Source organism: Pelodiscus sinensis, chromosome 13 (genome assembly GCF_049634645.1).
Source record: "Pelodiscus sinensis isolate JC-2024 chromosome 13, ASM4963464v1, whole genome shotgun sequence".
NCBI classification, from domain to species: Eukaryota; Metazoa; Chordata; order Testudines; family Trionychidae; genus Pelodiscus; species Pelodiscus sinensis.
Window position 1 is genome coordinate 32,999,207 of NC_134723.1, and position 17,829 is coordinate 33,017,035.

Consider the following 17,829-nt stretch of genomic DNA (forward strand, 5'->3'; position numbering starts at 1 on the left):
CTAACCTTAAGGATTTGAAAAATCTAAAAAACCAGCAAATAGTCCTGCAGCACCTTTTAGAGACTAACAAAATATGTAGATGGTATCACGAGCTTTCATGGGCACCCCACTTCTTCAGATGAATGGAATAAAGGGGTCTAGGTTGCAAATAAACAGAAAAAAAAGAGAGGGGATAGGGAGGGAAAGAGAAGGTGAAGAAATTGAGAAAAAAAATGTCAATTAGTGTGTCCATGCTAAATGAGGCTATTAGGGTAGGTTATAAGTATTCTAAGTACCTAGAGCTTAGCATTTTATGTCATTAGGATGTGGAAAGTAGTGACCTATCCAGCTGTGTCTAAACTAAATTCCTCTTTCGACAGAGGGATGTAAATTAGACACTTTGAAATTGCAAATGAAGCTGGGATTTAAATATCCTGTGCTTCATTTGCATAATTGCATCATGGCGCTCTTTCGAAAAAGCGCCATTTTGAAAGTACAACTGTGATCTAAACATGGTTCTTTCAAAAAGAATCTTTTTGAAAGAACCACGTCTAGACCTCGGTTTTACTTTCAAAATAGCACTTTTTTGAAAGAGCACCATGATGCGATTATGCAAATGAAGTGCGGGAAATTCAAATCCCGGCTTCTTTTGCAATTTTGAAGTGTCTAATTTACATCCCTCTGTCGAAAGAGGGATGTAGTCTAGACACAGCCTCCAAGACAAATCTTTGTTTAAACATCTATTCAAAGAGTCAGACTTGTAAATGAATCCCAGTTCTGTAGTTTCTCCCTCCAGAGGACTTTGAAATTGCTTTGAAATAATACAGATACTTTTAGATCCATTAGTGAGTGCCAAGACATGTTGAAAAGTTCCCCAACAGGTTTCTGTATGTTACCATTTCGAATATCTAATTTATGCCCATTAATCCTTTGTCATAGAGACGGTCCAGTCTGGCCAACGTATATGGCAGAAGGGCTCTGCTGGTACTTGATGGTGTAGATCACATTGGTGGATGTGCAGTTATATGAGCCTCTGATGTGGTGGCTTATGTGTTTAGGTCCTGTGTTGATGTTGCTTGTATAGATGTGTGGACAGAGTTGGCCCAGGGCTGATTGCAGGGGTTGGTTCCTGGATTAGTATGTGTTGCATGGAAAGAATTTGTTCGAAGTTAGGGGGCTGTCTTAAGGATTTGAGTAGTTCAATTTTACTTCAAAGTGCATTAACTCATGGGTTTGAATTGAACAACCAGTTTGAAGTTAACAGAACTACTTGGCTGCTTAAAATTAAACATGTACACGCTTACTGTGATGGACCAAGTCCTTTTTGCTCTGCAGGACAAGGCTTTAAGTTTCATGATAGATACTAATTGGGGAGTGTTGATTTTAAAAAAAATGTTACCTGTTTTACAATACTGTTTATTTTTATGATAACCTTACTTTGTTATCTCTGTTTTATATGGTTGTAAATAAATAAATAAATAACTGGTAAAAAAGAATACAAAAAAAAGACTTTGCAGCTGGCCCTGCTCTTTGTAATGGACTGAACCAAAATCCCATATCTAAAGACCTCTGGAACTGTGGGGCAAGTTCATATCCGTAGCCTAACTTTTTGTAGCTCATTATCCATGTCTAAAATGGATTCAATAACATTGTGCACTCAAAGTTCTATAAATATTTTACAAACATTGGGGAATTAAATTCCACAGGCTCAGGATATGGTAGGGAAGCATTTCCATTTTACAGATGAGCAGTTTTCAAATTTACCTAAATGGCTTTGGAGCCAGAGTCCAATTTTCAAAAGCGCCGAAGTGCCAAAGCTACAGTGAATCGGGTGACTTTGAAAACAGGATTCATACTCCTAAGTTCCTTAGACACTTGAACGTTTTACACAAAGAAATTAGGGCACAGAAATGAAGTAATTGTGCAAGGTCAACAGGAAGTTTTGATCATGCTGGAAATTTAACCTGAGTCTCCTGACTCTTGGTTCTGTGCTCTGGATATAAGAATTAAGAGTTGCACTGCCTCAGTCCCAAATCTGTCTGAACCATGTCTCCATAAAAAACAAAATAAAACAAAAACAAACAGAAGACAAATGTTCAAATGTCATACTTAAACTTTCAAAATTACTCATTAAATCCAATAATAATTTTTACAAATCCAGTCTATGCCTTAATTTGGATCAGTTTTGTGCCTAAATCCCTTGGAAGCATTTTTTTTTCTGAGAACAGCCAAATGCCTACTTTTCTATGGGTGTCGTATTTTTTTTTTTTTTTGCCACTTCTTGAGTTTGTTTGTCAGCTCTGTTTTCAAAATGTACTGACAGCAGCAACAAACAAACAAACAAACAAACATTATATTTCCACCTAGTGTTTGTAACAGTTGCAAATGTCAAATGAATATTGGATTTCTTTTTACAACTGGGAAAGCTTTACCACACATGGCTTTAGTAATTTGTGGTAAAGAGTATTTAACTGGGAGCTGAAATGAAGGGAGATGATTCCTTGTTACCCCTGCTAGTACAGTAAGAAAGATGAATTGAGAAATGAGGCTGTGTGTGAGAGTATGGGCGGGAGGAAAGGGGAGGAGTTCTCAGAACTTTTATTTTACTTGTGTAAACCTAGGGTCAAATAATTTAGGTCACAAGCAGAATGAGATTAGTATAATAGAATCACAATAGATTAGGGTTGGAAGAGACCTCAGATCATCTAGTCCAACTCTCTGGCTCAAAGCAGGACCACTCCAACTAAATCATTCCAGCCAGGGCTTTGTCAAGCCTCGCCTTAAAAATCTTTAAGGATGAAGATTCCACCACCTCCCTCGGCAATCCCAGTGAATTAGTTTTTCCTAATATCCAATTTAGATGTTCTCTACTTCAACTTGAGACCATTGTTGCTTGTTCTGTCATCTGCCACCACTAAGAATAGTCTGGTTCCATCTACTTTGGAACCTCTCTTCTGGTAGTTGAAGTAATCGCCACTTGTCTGTGTGGCTGGTTTTTACATCTTAAAACTCAACATGGTAGGAAGTCTCTATACTGCAGAGAAGTTGTGTGTGTAGTGGGAAAGAGGTTGCAGATTATATTCAGGACTTTCATCATCATCATCAACCATGGGCTCAACTTCCGTTGGTGTCCGATGCCTCCCTCACTATTTCCTTCCATCTTTCCATGTCCAGTGTGAAGTGGCTTAGTTTCTGTATTCAGGACTTTGCTTTGACATAATCTGTATTAGAACATCAATAATCACTGTATATAACACCAATCAATTAAAAAAGCAGAAAAATTGATCAAAAAGATTCCTTCAACAGAGAGTTTTGCCACTTAACCTTGTACTTGGTGCGTGTTGCTTGTTTTCTCCTCCCCCTACCTTTGCCAGGGCTGGATTAAGGTGAAGGGATTGTAACCCATGATTTAAGCCCCAGTTCCTAGAGTCCTCAGAATCTCATAATTTAAAAATATTAGTGGAAGTTTTGAGCCCGTCTGGTGACTAAGAAATGTTCCAAAACATGCCATGAGCATAACTGGTGCAGTGGTCTCTGCTTGACTCTTCAGGTCACCTGGGACAATAGAGTTGATGGATGTGAACCAATCCTGCAGCTCAGTGCGGTGTTTGTTCCATGCTCCAAGGCCCAATGGTATGTGGAGCCCCACTAACACTGTCACAGCTGAGGTCTTTGTGTGTCAGGTGGACAAGAGTTAAGCAGGTCCAGCCCACACATCCATGAAGTTACTGAAGTAATTATTGGAGACCTTTTCCAATTTCAGCATTGGAAAAGGAGACCATTGCTGAAATTGCTGCACCCAAGGAGAGAAGAAAACTGTCTCCACTTCTGGGAGAAGTGCCCCAGGCCTGTGTTACTCCAAATAACTGGTGGGGCTGCTTTGGAAATCATGGCAACCATAGGGAACCATGTTGATGTAGAGCTGATGTCCCATATTGCCTTAATCCTACCCTGTACTCAGAACTATTGAAATACAGGCAGCCATTTGACAGATCTGGCTGAACAAAATTTCAATCAAAAATACTTTTTGTGTCAAAAACCACTTGACAAACATTTTCTACAAAAAATTCATTTCCTTCAAAGTTCTTTTGTGAAAAATTAAAAACCATTTTTTGTTTTCTGAAAAGTGAATATTTCATTTACCAGTAAAAATTATTTGGGTTTTCAAAACCAATGTTTTTTATAATATTCAAAATGATTGAAAAAACTAAAATATTGTGCATATTTATTGAAAAAAATGATTTTTCAAAAGAAATTTAGTTGTTTTAAACAAAATTTCCATTTTCAACCAGCTTTACTAGTCAGGCTTTCATGATATAGGGAAAATGGGATACCCAATGAATAAAAAAGACAATGAATCTTAAATGGATTGAAAACTTCACACAATCCACAGATGACCTGGAGAATTTATTGTGGCAAGATATTGAGGCACTGAGAATATCATGTTTCACAAAAGTATTAGATGGTTACATGAGCAATAGGAGTGTCACCTGCAATTACAATGGCTAGGGGTAAAATTTAATTTTTCTCTAGGACTCCTCCACATAATTTTTGCAATCAAAAGGTGCCCCCTACCTCTGCACGCTTTCCTAGCTATAAAGCACTTGATCAAATCCATTATACTTCTGACCACAGAAGAAGAGATCACGTTTTCTTTGAAAGGGTATTGCTGCGGAACTGAACACACCACAAGTAACAAACAGTGAATTGATGTGATTTTCATTTACCTTGAAGTGTTGTCTAGTGTCTAGAATAATTGTCTGAGCATCAGAACTCTTGGGTTCATTATAATAAATGTTACATGAACCAAGTTAATTTCAGTTTTTTTCCAGACAAAAATGTTTCATACAGGAACTGACTTTGTCTAGAACAATGGTCCCCAACATGGTGCCCACGGGTGCCATGGTACCCGCTGGGCCATTTCTGTGTGCCTGCCGAGTGATCAGGGCTGGCCCTACCCCCGAGCGTGTGGCACATGGGCGGTGCCAGCCCCTGGGCGCACGGTGTATGGGCAGCATTGGCCCCAGGTGCACAGCACATGGGTGGCCCCACCCCCGGGTGCACAGCATTTGGGTGGCCTTGCCCCAGGGTGCGCCATGCAAGGCCTGTGCTGGCCCCGGGCGAACGGCATATGGGCAGTGCCGGCCCGGGCATGCGGCGTTTGGGTGGCCCCACCCCTGGGTGCGCAGCACAAGGGCTGTGCCAGCCCCTGGGCATGCAGCATATAGACGATTCTGGCCCCTGGGCATGCGGCACATGGGCGGTGGCAGCCCTGCCCCCGGGCATGCGGCGCATGGGCTGTTCCAGCCCTGGCGCATGGCGTATGAGAAGCCCCCCCCCCCGGGCATGAGGCACAGGAGCGGCGCCGCCCCCAGGTGCCTGGCACATGAGCAGCCCCCTTCCCCCCCCCCCCCCGGGCACCCAGCAGCCCCAAAAGGTTGGGGACCACGGGTCTAGAACTTGATGGGAGTTCATTATCTTATTTTATCTTAACATTATTCCTTTACTTATTAGGAAAGATGTTTTAGGCTTAATTTCTTGAGTGTGTACTGCTGTGTCCACAAAAAGGCCATTTGTCTGATCTTGTTACGATGCTGTATCGAATATCCCCAAAACCTAACATACAGATCAACAATAAGGAAGCTTTTCCCCCAGAAACAAGATAAAAAATATGTATGTCTCTTTTTCCCCAGGATTTACTGTTTCCTCTTGTATTAGACATCTTAGGTTTTTGCTCAGCATCGGGCATATGCCCGATTGTGTAGTAAATGCAATGCAACAGCAGTGAAAAATGACAGAGGGGCGAAAGACCACAGATTAATCTAGTTGGCATAGGTGTTGTATTAGAAAAGAATAGAGAAGCCCAGTGCTGGTCACGCTCAAAGAAATAAGGGTAAACTGAGAGAAACCTCCAAGGAATACTTGTCAGAAAAGACAATAATGATTCCCCTTGAAAGGGGCAAAAGAGCTATTCCTGTTAATTGTCCACCATCACCACCAACATGCTACTATCAAAAGTAATCCTAGCACTGCAATTGCTATTGACACATTGTAAAGTACCGGAACAATCTGGGACTTCCATTATACTACCCATGTAAGAAGTTTCTTAACAGTAGAATTCAATATATATAGGCCTCTGAATTATTATTACATTTTAATGGTTAGTCTATAAAGTGCATATTACATGACATTGTGGCTTTGTTGTAAAGGATTTTATATGCATTTAATTTGTTCTTCATATATATTAAAGCTGGTTTTTTAAACATATGGATTGAAACTACATCAAATCTTCAGAGAGAATCTGCTGTTAATTCGTGTGTGTGCGTTGTTCAGCTAAATAACCCCCAAGGTTTGTTTTACTTCTTTTAACGTATATGGGAAACAGAAAGAAAGAAATACACCCCCAAAAGACCATAGAGCATATATTTGTTACTGATTTTTTGCGTGTGTGCAGTTGGTCAAATGAACTAAGGGCTTGATTCTACCCTGAATACTATGAGAGATAGTAGTTACAATTAAAATCTTTACAAGTCTGCTGTTGCAAATAATGAATGTTATTGCTTAGCATAGGAAAAGGAATAGTGCAGTAACCTTAATCTTAATATTTGCAGTGACAACACTAAAGATTTTTAAGACCTACATAGAGCTTAAACTCCCATTAACTTAAAAAGGAGCCAAAAATGTCATTGTCTTCAGCAGGAGCCAGTCAGATTTGACCTGAAAACAACTTCCTCAGACTCAGTAGCACGGTAATCTTTCCTAACAGAAGGACCTAATCTTGCAAAAGTGCTGTCATTCATGGACTTGACTTACATAAGTAACCCTACTGATTTAAAAAAAACTACCTGCATCAGCAACTGTTTGGAAGAATGGGTCCTTATAACATCACCTAATCCCTTCAATGGCAGCAATGTTGATTAGCAGCCAGGACTACCAAGAGCAATCTTAGTATAACAGTATCAATGAAGAATAAAATCCTTTCATAACTGGCTGAACATTCCTTGTTTACAGTCAAATAATTAAATCCCATAACTATCTGAAAAAAGAACCTGATATTATTCTCCTAAACCTCTGATGAAAGGACATGAAGCAATGGGCTTCAATTGCAGCAAGGGAGGCTTAGGTTAGACATTAGGAAAAACTTCCTAACTGTCAGTTTGGTTAAGCACTGGAATAAATTGCCTCGGGTGGTTGTGGGATCTCCATTTATGGTGATATTTAAGATCAGGTTAGAGAAACATCTGTGAAGGGATGATCTAGGTATGGTGCTTGGTCCTGCTGCGAGTGCAGGGGACTGGACTTGATGACCTACCGAGGTCCCTTCCAGTCCTGATTCCAAGATTTATTTATCTGCCCCCTCAAAAGTGACAGGTGTTCACAAATGAACTAATCACAGGTACAGAGCATTGTCTTTGTAAATAATTTTACTACATACATTATTTTATCTGGGACAAATTATTATCCACCCTAATCAAGGGAGCCAAATGTTCAGAGTTGCAGAATAATCATGTTCCTGTCATGTCAAAGTCACATTGGCAGGTTAAATCTGAGACTGTAAATTTAAGTGTCTTTCTGCAGCATGTGGTTGGCAGCACAAAGGACTGGGTTCAAATATTTAGGGGTTCCTCTTGAAATTAACACCACATGGGCTTCGAGTTAAGAAACCTGAGAAAAACTAAACACCTTGCCTGGGTGCCCTTACCAGGACTTACTTCTCTCAAAATCACTGAGTCTGTGTATGAAACAACAACAAAAACATTACTAGGGAAGCAGGGAACACAGCATTCATTCAGAAATAATGTGCAATGCTGATACAATAGCAACAATATTAAATCAAGAATATCAAATAATGGGCAAACCACACATCCCTATGGAATCTTTGGGGATAGTCCTTCAATTCATTTCCCCAAGCTGCTGGTGTGAACATCCAATGAGTAAGTGTCCCTTTAACACCTCACTGTCCCCCACCTACTCCACTGCACCCCACTTACAGTGGTTAACAAAGTTCCAGAGTCCTATAGTTTAGCTGAGCAGAACTACATTCATTTCTAAAGGGAAGACAACCCAAAGAGATGCTTTAAAGAACAGGAGGCAGAGGTGGAAGCATGCTAGGGGATATTCATGTTTCTAAATAGTATCCACCACAGCCACAATAAATTCATATTGGTCATGGAAGGCCAATTCAAGTCCAAGTTTGTTGCTGCAAGGTTTCTTTTTCTTCAGCTCAAGCATTCATTAATTCAGCCCTACACTAAGTACTGCTGCCAGGGCAGAGGATATTAATGGGATCACTAATATATGTGGGAAACAGAATTTAGGTGCAGAATGCGGTTTTATGGTTCCATCTGTCTTCAGTTCATTGCACTATCTATCAGCTGTAGGCTGCCTTAAGCAACAAGTATGCTAGTTTCAGTTTATTTGGTAAGTGCTCACCTTATTTGATTTCTCTAGCTCTTCACACTTAAAATGAAGCAAGTAAGAAACAAAATGAGAAAGAATAATGAAAAAAATTGTTGTGGAATAGGGACCAAAGGTTATAGCTGGCACCTCAGGCCTCAGAATTCATTAAGCTACCTGATTACATTTTTTATTGTATAGATATGTTTGGCTGAGTGCAGGGGTCCCCGAATTTTTAAATCTGTTTATATATGTACATATTAAAGTCAGAATTCTCCGCAGGCAAAAGAAAACAAGTTTTGTGTTTGCATCATTGGAAGTTCTCTGGCAGCCAGATGATTCATAGGGAGGCTGGTTCCCAAATTATAGGTATCAGGATGGATGAACATTTTACAGTACACACGAATTTTAAATGTGCCCAAAGCTCAACTTCTAAGGTAGCTTTCACAAAACAGATTTTAAAAGGGAATGTTTAGATTTTGATCCAAATTTTACAGCCCAGCACCAGGTTTTAAGTGAATGCTGATGCTGAACTATTTGGCTTTTCCTTACTTACCCCTACACATCTAAACAGAGACTTTGTGAATAAATCTGATCTAACTACTACCCCTATTCATACTGTTCCTAAAGGTCCTTAATTCACATGTGACTTCATACTTTTTCCTGTACCAGAATGTGAGAAGCAACTTTTAGGTGGACACAAACATAGTTAAAGACTAAATTCTCAGAAGCATCTGTTACTTTCCTGTTGAATCCAGTCATGGTACCATGATATATTTAGTGATACAAACTAAAGTTATAAACATAAAATTCCTCCTGAATTCAATCGTGCTTTTGATCCACTGATCCAGAGTCTAAACAAACTTATGAACCATTTTTAGATAAAATCCCAAAATTTGTGAAAAGAAAGTAATAAACTGATGCTGCAGTCAGTTTGAGTCTCAGGAATATGTCATTAAACTAAGTAAATTGTAATCACTGTAATTACAAGAATGCTTAATTAACACATTTGGTGGATAACTAGGCACATTTGCAATTACAGGCTAATAAATGAAAAAATATCCTGTGCCAAGCAAATTGCTCGAAATGTGCTATTTCCATGCATGAGGAAACCAACCAGGCACTGGTATCCAATATTTATATCATGAAGAGAGGCCACAAATGGTTTGAGTGAGCAACAATCATGTTTCAACTTTTTCTTCTGGAAGGTTCACTATAGGTACCGCACAGAACAAAAGTCATAACGAGTCCCATTCATGGATCAGGACTCCCGCCCATTGTGCTAGTCACTGTACTACCATCTCTCTTTTCAGTGTTTACAATGTAGTGTGCCTAGACACATTCAGATAGAAGAACACATGTATTTCTAATCATGGAAACTAAGTAACACATAAAAATGCTACACAAACACAGGTCCAGATCTTTCTCTGCGTGGAGCAGCTCAGGACTGAGGAGGTTGGCCCTTCACACCTCTTCTCAGACAGCGGTCAAATTAGCTTTGTGGTGTCTTTGCACCTGTAAGCTGATGGCCCCAAAGCTGCACCCAGGATCTGGCCCATTCTCATATAACAAAAAATTCAAACCACTTTTTCTACATTTTTTCTTATATGAGACATACACCAGGAGTAAACATTTCTTCTGATGCAACTATTTATGTAACTTTCTCTCCAGCTGTGCAGCGATAAACTGCAAAGCATCAAGAGCCTTCCTGATGAAAGAGTTAGGAGAATTATTATTACATGTTACTATAGAGCACGTTTTATGATGGGAGGAGATCAAAGGGGCAAAATATAGCAAATGGGCCTACACGCTGCTAGTAACTGCTTTCTGGGAAAGTACTGTCTTCTTTCTCTGCCAGTAACACTAAAGTCACTGTGTAATTTGATTTCATGTTTGAGGAGGACATTCAGGATTAACGCTGGAAAGGGGAAGATAAAAAATAGCTTATTTCTCCCCTTAATGAAAAGAAGAAATGACACATCCCCTGGCCGAAAGCAAATAAAATGGGGAAGCTGAACTGAGTTAATGTTTGGAAGGCTAGAGGATCTGCTGAAACAGGCTCTTGAAAAAAAGACAATTCCTAAGAAAAGACTGCATTCATAACCACCCTATCCCTCAGTAAGATGGAGAAATTTCTTTCACACTCTCGAAATTCTTTTAATGAAGCAACAAAATAATGAGTTATTCAGCAGTTCTGAAAAAATCTACTATATATTTAAGAGTGTTTGTTTGTCTGTCTGTCTGTCTGTACAAGAATTCTTCTGAAACCGTAAGAGTTGGATGACCAAATTTGGTATACAGCATCCTCACAAGGTAAGGGTTTGATTGTGCCAGGAAAATGGGATGTTCCTGGAATAGGACTGCTTCTCAGAAAACCATACAGAAAAGAGACAGAATCACAAGGCCAGTGAAAGGGGCTGGCTTCGGGTAACCTCCCCCCATCCAAGACTGTCCTCACCCCAAACCTTTCACCCTCCAGGTACCTTTTAGGGCAAGTGTAGAGGAAGGGCTAAAGCTTCCTCCTGCCAAGATCTAAAGGGACATTGCTGGCCTTTCCCCTTCACCAGGGAGTGAGCGGAAAATGCATAGTTTGCTCCATTCCTCACTCTGGCGGGGAAATGTTGAGGGCAGATGAACCTGGGCTTGCTTCAGTTGGGGTACATGCACCCCTCCCCAGGCTGGGCCTGCTGGAGCTGCAGCAGTCATGGAGAGGCGCTTCTCGCCTAGCCCCAAATTGCTGTGGTGAGAGAGGGCTGGGATAGTCCTCTCTCCCTGAAGCAGCCTGCATCCTGAACGCCTCATGCCCAGCCTCACTCTAGAGCAATGATTTAAATGAAGCATATACATTTTCATTTCATTTTAAAAAAATAGTAAGTTAAGGACCCAAGCAATGCTGGCTAAATTTTCTAGTAATAAACAAAAGAAAATAGGCCATTGTAATATAGGTGCATACATACCATTTTAGATGCATAACTTTAGATATCTAACAAAACAACAAATAGTCTGGTAGCACTTAAAAGGCTAATAAAACATGCAGACAGTATCATGAGCTTTCGTGGGCACATCCCACTTCATCTGAAGAAATGGGTTTTGCCCACAAAAGCTCATGATACCATCTACATGTTTTGTTAGTCTTTAAAGTGCTACTAGACTATTTTTTTTAAGTTTATCCTTTACGGACTAACTCAGCTACCCCTGAAGCTTTAGATATCTCGTGAGTCTCCCATTTCCTACTCCTGACCTTTGGAACAAATTATAGCTTTATGCTGAAGACTTTACATCTGTTTTTTTTTCTTACAGAGCAAAAGTGTCAGTGTGAGATGTTTTATTTCAAGGATCTAACGGAGAAGGAATTTTTAAAAATCACCACCCATTCACAGTGACACTTGGAATACAAATTTTGCTCCTCATTTTGTTAGCAGCTAGAGAGCTGCTTTATTTAACGCCTTATATTTTCCTCTGCCCAAGACCCCCAAAGAAGATGTGATGGAAGAGAGAATGAAGGAGATAAGGAGATTAACTCACTGCAAAAGTACAATATCCAGAAGTCACATTCTCTGAAAAATCAGGTCCAGAGCTTTCTTAATATTTGCCTTTTCTTATATGTTCTTGATTTTACTTAAGGAAACTTTCATTATCACTAGAAAAAAATGTTAATCTTAGTATCTCTCACTTGAGTAGCCCATTGTAAAGGAAAATAACTGACTAAGGGCACACTCACAAAGGTCATCAGCAGCCACTGAATTTCTGTCTCAGCTGATGATTGAAGTTAATCCAATAAAAGATTACACCATCCCTGTGACTTATTGCCTGAGCAATGTGTTACCCTGAGGCTCTGTGCTGTCTCCAACCCAGTTCAACATCAATGACCTCACCTACCAGCAACAGTCACAAAAGTTCATTTACCTAGATGCCACCTATTGCTGTACCCAGACCTGGATATTTTACAAGCTCAATGTTCCCTTAAACCAGGACATGATAAACCTAGCTGACCACTGTAGGATTTGGCACCTCAAGCCAAGTGTCATAAAATTTTTTTCCAGTTTGGCCCATCTTCATCATGCCAGCTCAGCCAGAAAACTGAATATTTACCTGAATGGTCAGAAGGTGAATCAAAGTAGAACTGGTCTATCTAGGTGTGCCCTTGGATGGTACATTGAGTTACCATGTCCACTTGAAGAAGACAACAGCTAAAGTGAAGGTGTACAACAATTTTCTTAGCAAACTGGCAGGTTTGTCATGGGGTGCTTCTGCTCTAAACCTGAGGATGTCAGCTCTTGCCACCTCATATTTAATGATGGAGTATAGAGCACCAGTAGTGAGTTGATCATCTCATACCCAACTAGTGGATTTGCAGTTATATGCCACCATGTGTATTATCTCTGGCACCCTGTGTCTGACTCCACTCATGTTTTTTACTGAGCAAAATACCTCCTCAAACAATGGCTGCTACTTGCAAGCTACTGGAGCATGCATGTGCCAGCCCAAGCCTGCTGCTGCATAATGATCTTTCTAAAGTATCAGCTTCATGTTTGCCATCATATCGCCCATTATGGTCTCATCCACTATGTCAGGATGCTAGGGTGGAAACACTCTATCAAGAGCAACAGATATCTGTTATAATCCCCAACCAGTCCTTCACTGCTGATTTCACAATCTGCCCTCTTGGGTTTGACCTGCTCTATTATCAGTAGTCCCTGCTGAATAGGTTCCAGTCTGGGGAAGGTATCTGTGCAGTATTGCTGGGGCCTTTGTGACAACCCTTTCTGCATCTGTGGTGCAATGGAGATGATGACGCACATTGCCAATGAATCCCTGCTGACAGGTTCAGCAGTAGCCTAGAAGAACTGAATTAGATCACTGAAGATGCCATCACTTGGCTAATCAACTATGTAGACGCTAAATGAAATAAATGCATTGCTTGACAGTGGAATAAAATGTCATATATAAAGGAAAGGTTAACATTAGTATTTTGGCACATAGCCAGCTAGTCACTAATTGGAATTTCAACAGTTTCCATCCCACTATCAACCTCAATCTGGAATAATCCACATAAGAGATCCACTTCCTGGACACTAGAGTACAATTAAATAATGGTCATATAAACACCACCCTATTCTGGAAACTTACAGACTACTAGTCTTACCTAAATGCTTCTAGCTTCCATCCAGGAGACATCACATGATCCATTGTCTACAGCCAAACCCTAAGATACAACCATGTTTGCTCCACACTCTCAGAGACAAACACCTATAGGATCTTTATCAAGCATTCTTAAAACTTGAATACTCACCTGGGGAAGTGAAGAAACAGATTGAAAGAGACAAGTTCCCAGAAGACACCTGCTTCAGGAAGCCCAGCAAAGTAAATAACAGAATAACACTGGTCATCACCTACAGCCCCCAGCTAACACCACCAGTGCATAATTGACAATCTACAACCTATCCTGGAAAATGATTCCTTAGTCTCACAGATCTTGGGAGACATGCCAGTCTTCGCCAACAGAGAGCCCTCCCAACCTGAAGCAAATACTTACCAACAGCCACATAACACACCACAGAAATACTTACCCAGGAACCTATCCCTGTAACAAACCCCACTGCCAACTCTGTCCATACATCTATACAAGCAACACCATCACAAGTTCTAATCACATAAGCCACACCATCAGGGGCTCATCTACCTGCACACCCAATAATGTGATATATACCATAAAGTGCCAGCAATGCCCCTCTGCCATATATATTGGCTAAATTGGACAGTCTCTATGCCAAAGAATAAATGGACACAAATCAGACATCAAGAATGGTAACACACAAACCTGTAGGGGAACACTTTAACCTCTGTGGACATTCAGTAATGGATTTTAAAGTAGTCATCCTTCTACAAAAGAATTTCAAATCTGATTACAAAGCGAGACAGCTGAACTGGAATTCATTTCCAAATTCAAAACAATTAATTTAGGATTGAATAATGTTCACAACTGGTTAATGCCTTACAAAGGTAATTTCCTCTCTCTGGATATTCACATCTCCATATCAAATGCTGTGAATGATCCACTTCTACCCTGACTTGATTAGCTTCATGAACATGAGCAACTTCTCCCTTATATATACTCCTGCTTTGGTAACTTCCACTCCAATTCATCTGATGATGTAGGTTTTACCTATGAAAGCTTATGCCCTAATAAATCTGTCAGTCTCTAAAGTGCTACAGGACTCCTCATTGTTTTTGCAAGCTGTATCACCCATTCTCCAAAATGTTTCACCCCTCTAAGATGGTATTTCCCTATTTTTCTCAGAGCATTTGTAAATGTCCAGCAGTTTGCAGGAGCCTAGAGAAAGGGGCGATGCTAAAATAGCTCTTCCTGTAGCACTCAGTCTATTGATATTTTATCTTCATTTTTGCAAATTGAATTGTTGCAATAGAATAAACATTTAAAAGAAGCTGTCTTATGATTTTGTATGATGTATTGACCAATACTAGCCCATGAGAGAGATGGGCCTTTATTATATCCCAGGTCAGGTCCTATATCAGCACCGTTCTTAAGCACATATGTAACTGTTAGCATCTGAGTGTTGCAATGTGATTACTCACATACTTCAGTTTATGCACTTTGCTCAATCAGGGCCTTCGTAATTTTGATAATTAGAAGTACTAATAATTCTTTACATTTTCATAAGGCCAGATTATGCCTCCCTTACTCAAACCGAGTAATACCTTATTCTCCACTTGGTGAAATAAGAACCACATGGACCTGCTTTCATAGGAAGGTGATTTTCAGCATAATCAGACCCTCCTCAATATGCAATTCGTTTTTTAAATAAATCCCATGGCAAGTTGCCTTTTCCAACAGAACAGCAGCTAGATGGTTAGTACCCACCATTGTACTGACATTTACATGTGTACTTATTTTGATATGTCTCTATTTACATGTTGTAATTATCAATTAATGAATTCCTCAAATAAACGAAAATACAAAGTATTGGGGTTTGTGGGCAGGAAATAATGTAAAAAGAGGGCAATAACCATTTGAAATGATGCAAAAGTGTTTTTTTATAATAAGTAGAGTAGAGCACTCTCTTTATATAATTATAAAATCATTGTTAGCATGACTGATTTAATTTGAATCACATTCCCTGGGGAAATTTACTGTGCTATCAACTTGAAATGATGATGATTATTTGGCCTTCAGCAATAGTGGGATAAAGTCAGTAGCAGAGCTGGATGGCAGCATGCCCACAGCTACACCTAATGCAGTGAAGCACATCTGCAGCTCTGACAGTTGGCAATACCATGGAATGAGTTAATCTAGTAGCTTTTCTTTATATGCCTAATCCTGTCAGTCTCCAACCATCTATGGGCCTCCCCTCAAGGCCCTTACTCAGCTTTAACTCAGAATTTTTGGGAGTCAGAGTAAAAACTGAGGGCTAGATTGGTAATCCTATGAGGAAACGTCAACACAGAGGGTAGGAAATTTGTGGTGTTTCCTCTCAGTGCTGATCCTCTGAATTCTTCCGTCAGTGGAATGGGATCAAAGAACCCCACCACCATAGACAAGAAACTGTCAATCTGGTTTAGAATCCCTATTGGTCTCTGAGGGTGTGTCTAGACTACTGAGTTTTGTCGACAAAAGTGGACTTTTGTCGACAAAACTATACCTGCGTCTACACTACCGCTGAATTCTGTCGACATAACGTTGACGCTGGTAAACCTCATTTAGAGTTCTGTCGACAGAAGGTGTTATTGCCTGTAGGGTTGCGTCTAGACTACAGGGTTTTGTCGACAAAGCAGCTTGCTTTGTCGACAGAACTGAATGTGTCTAGATGCTCTGTGTCGACAGAAGTTTTGTCGACAGTTTCCATCGACAAAACCCTGTAGTCTAGATGTACCCTTAGACACAAGGCATCTGCACTGAGTCGCTGTTCCTTCCAACAAGGCATGTATGGCCCCTCCCCCAGGACAGGCACCATGGGAAATCGGTGTGATCTCTGGTCATATTTACTTTCTGTTTCTGATGGATGTCGTGGGCTGACATACATCATCCCTGGTCACCTCTCTCTTATACCAGTGGATTCTCAGACCTGCTGAAGAGGGGGGGCGGGGGTGGATTTTGCTGCAGAAGCAGCAAACAAACCTTTTCAATATATAGAGAAGAGGAGATATGAGTGCAGAAGGAGGTCTCCTTTAAATCTGTATTTTAAGGGCATGATGTGGCCCTGAGTAACTCATTTGATTTGTCCCCACTTGAATATAGTCATTTATAATGATGGATACTTTAGTGATATGGTAAACGAAGAGAAACTCCATCAAGCTAGGGATGATTGTGTGTGTGTGTTATTTTGGGCTGTGACTCTGACCTCAGCAAGTTAAGTTCGCTCTGCGAAAGGGCTTGCATGGGAAACTGCAGCCACATCCTGCCATGGTTCAAGAGATGGGTAAACAATTCCAGTACACAGGAAGCCCATTCTCATCTCAGAAGGCTGCTCATTGAACAAATCAACACTATTCAGTCTTGTAAAATCTTTTAAAAATCCCAGCAACAGGTTGGGCGATGACTCCTGCAACTCTTGACTATTACACATGCCAAACAGATTCAAACAGCAGATTGTCTCTTTGTCAAATGAATAGCTACTCGGCCACTGGAGATGAAGCACACTGGTTCAGTAAATAGCAGGGACTCAGAAGAAGAGGGATTTCCTACAGCAGTAAATATCCACTGAGTATTCAAGACCAGAGCATCCTCTCCCAACAAAATACATATGGAAGGGTCAGAAAGAAAAATTCATCATCAGTAAATTCTCTGGAGGGATGGTATTTGTTCTCCTGTATCCTGGAGAATCACCTATGATTCACTCTCAAAAAGGAGAGTGTCTCCTGAGATCCTGAGGACATTCATGAGTCTGACTCAGACCATGCATCAGAAAAAAGGGGATGTTGCCTGCACCACTCTTTTTACTAGTGGTGAGCAAACTGCAGCTTGAGGTCTGCATTCATTCCACTGGGGTTCTGTGAGTGGACTGTGAGAAATTTTGTTTATTGTTGCCCACTCCCAGGGTTGCCAGATTCTCCTGGTTTCTGTCTGCATAGTTTCTTTCCTACCAGTATTACAAAAGTGACATGCTCTTAAAGCAAGGACCCATGAAGTGAAGTGTATGCTGAGTGTACACAACATGGACTGTGAGAGATGTGCATTCCCTCTGTACCTAATCAAAGCCTTCTTCAGCCGGCACACCCTGTAAATATTAAGTGCACACGCGCAATTAGCAAATCAACCTATCCCAGCAGACCATCTTGGTTAGGGCAGTCTTGCAGTCCACTGAGATGGAAGACCACTCATGCACTCGTTCGCTAGTCTAGGTTTCCCTTTACTGCCTTATGCCCTCGGTGGGAGCCCAAGGAAAGGTACAGCAGGTGTGTGGCTCAATGAACACTGCTTGCAGACTCAGGCGC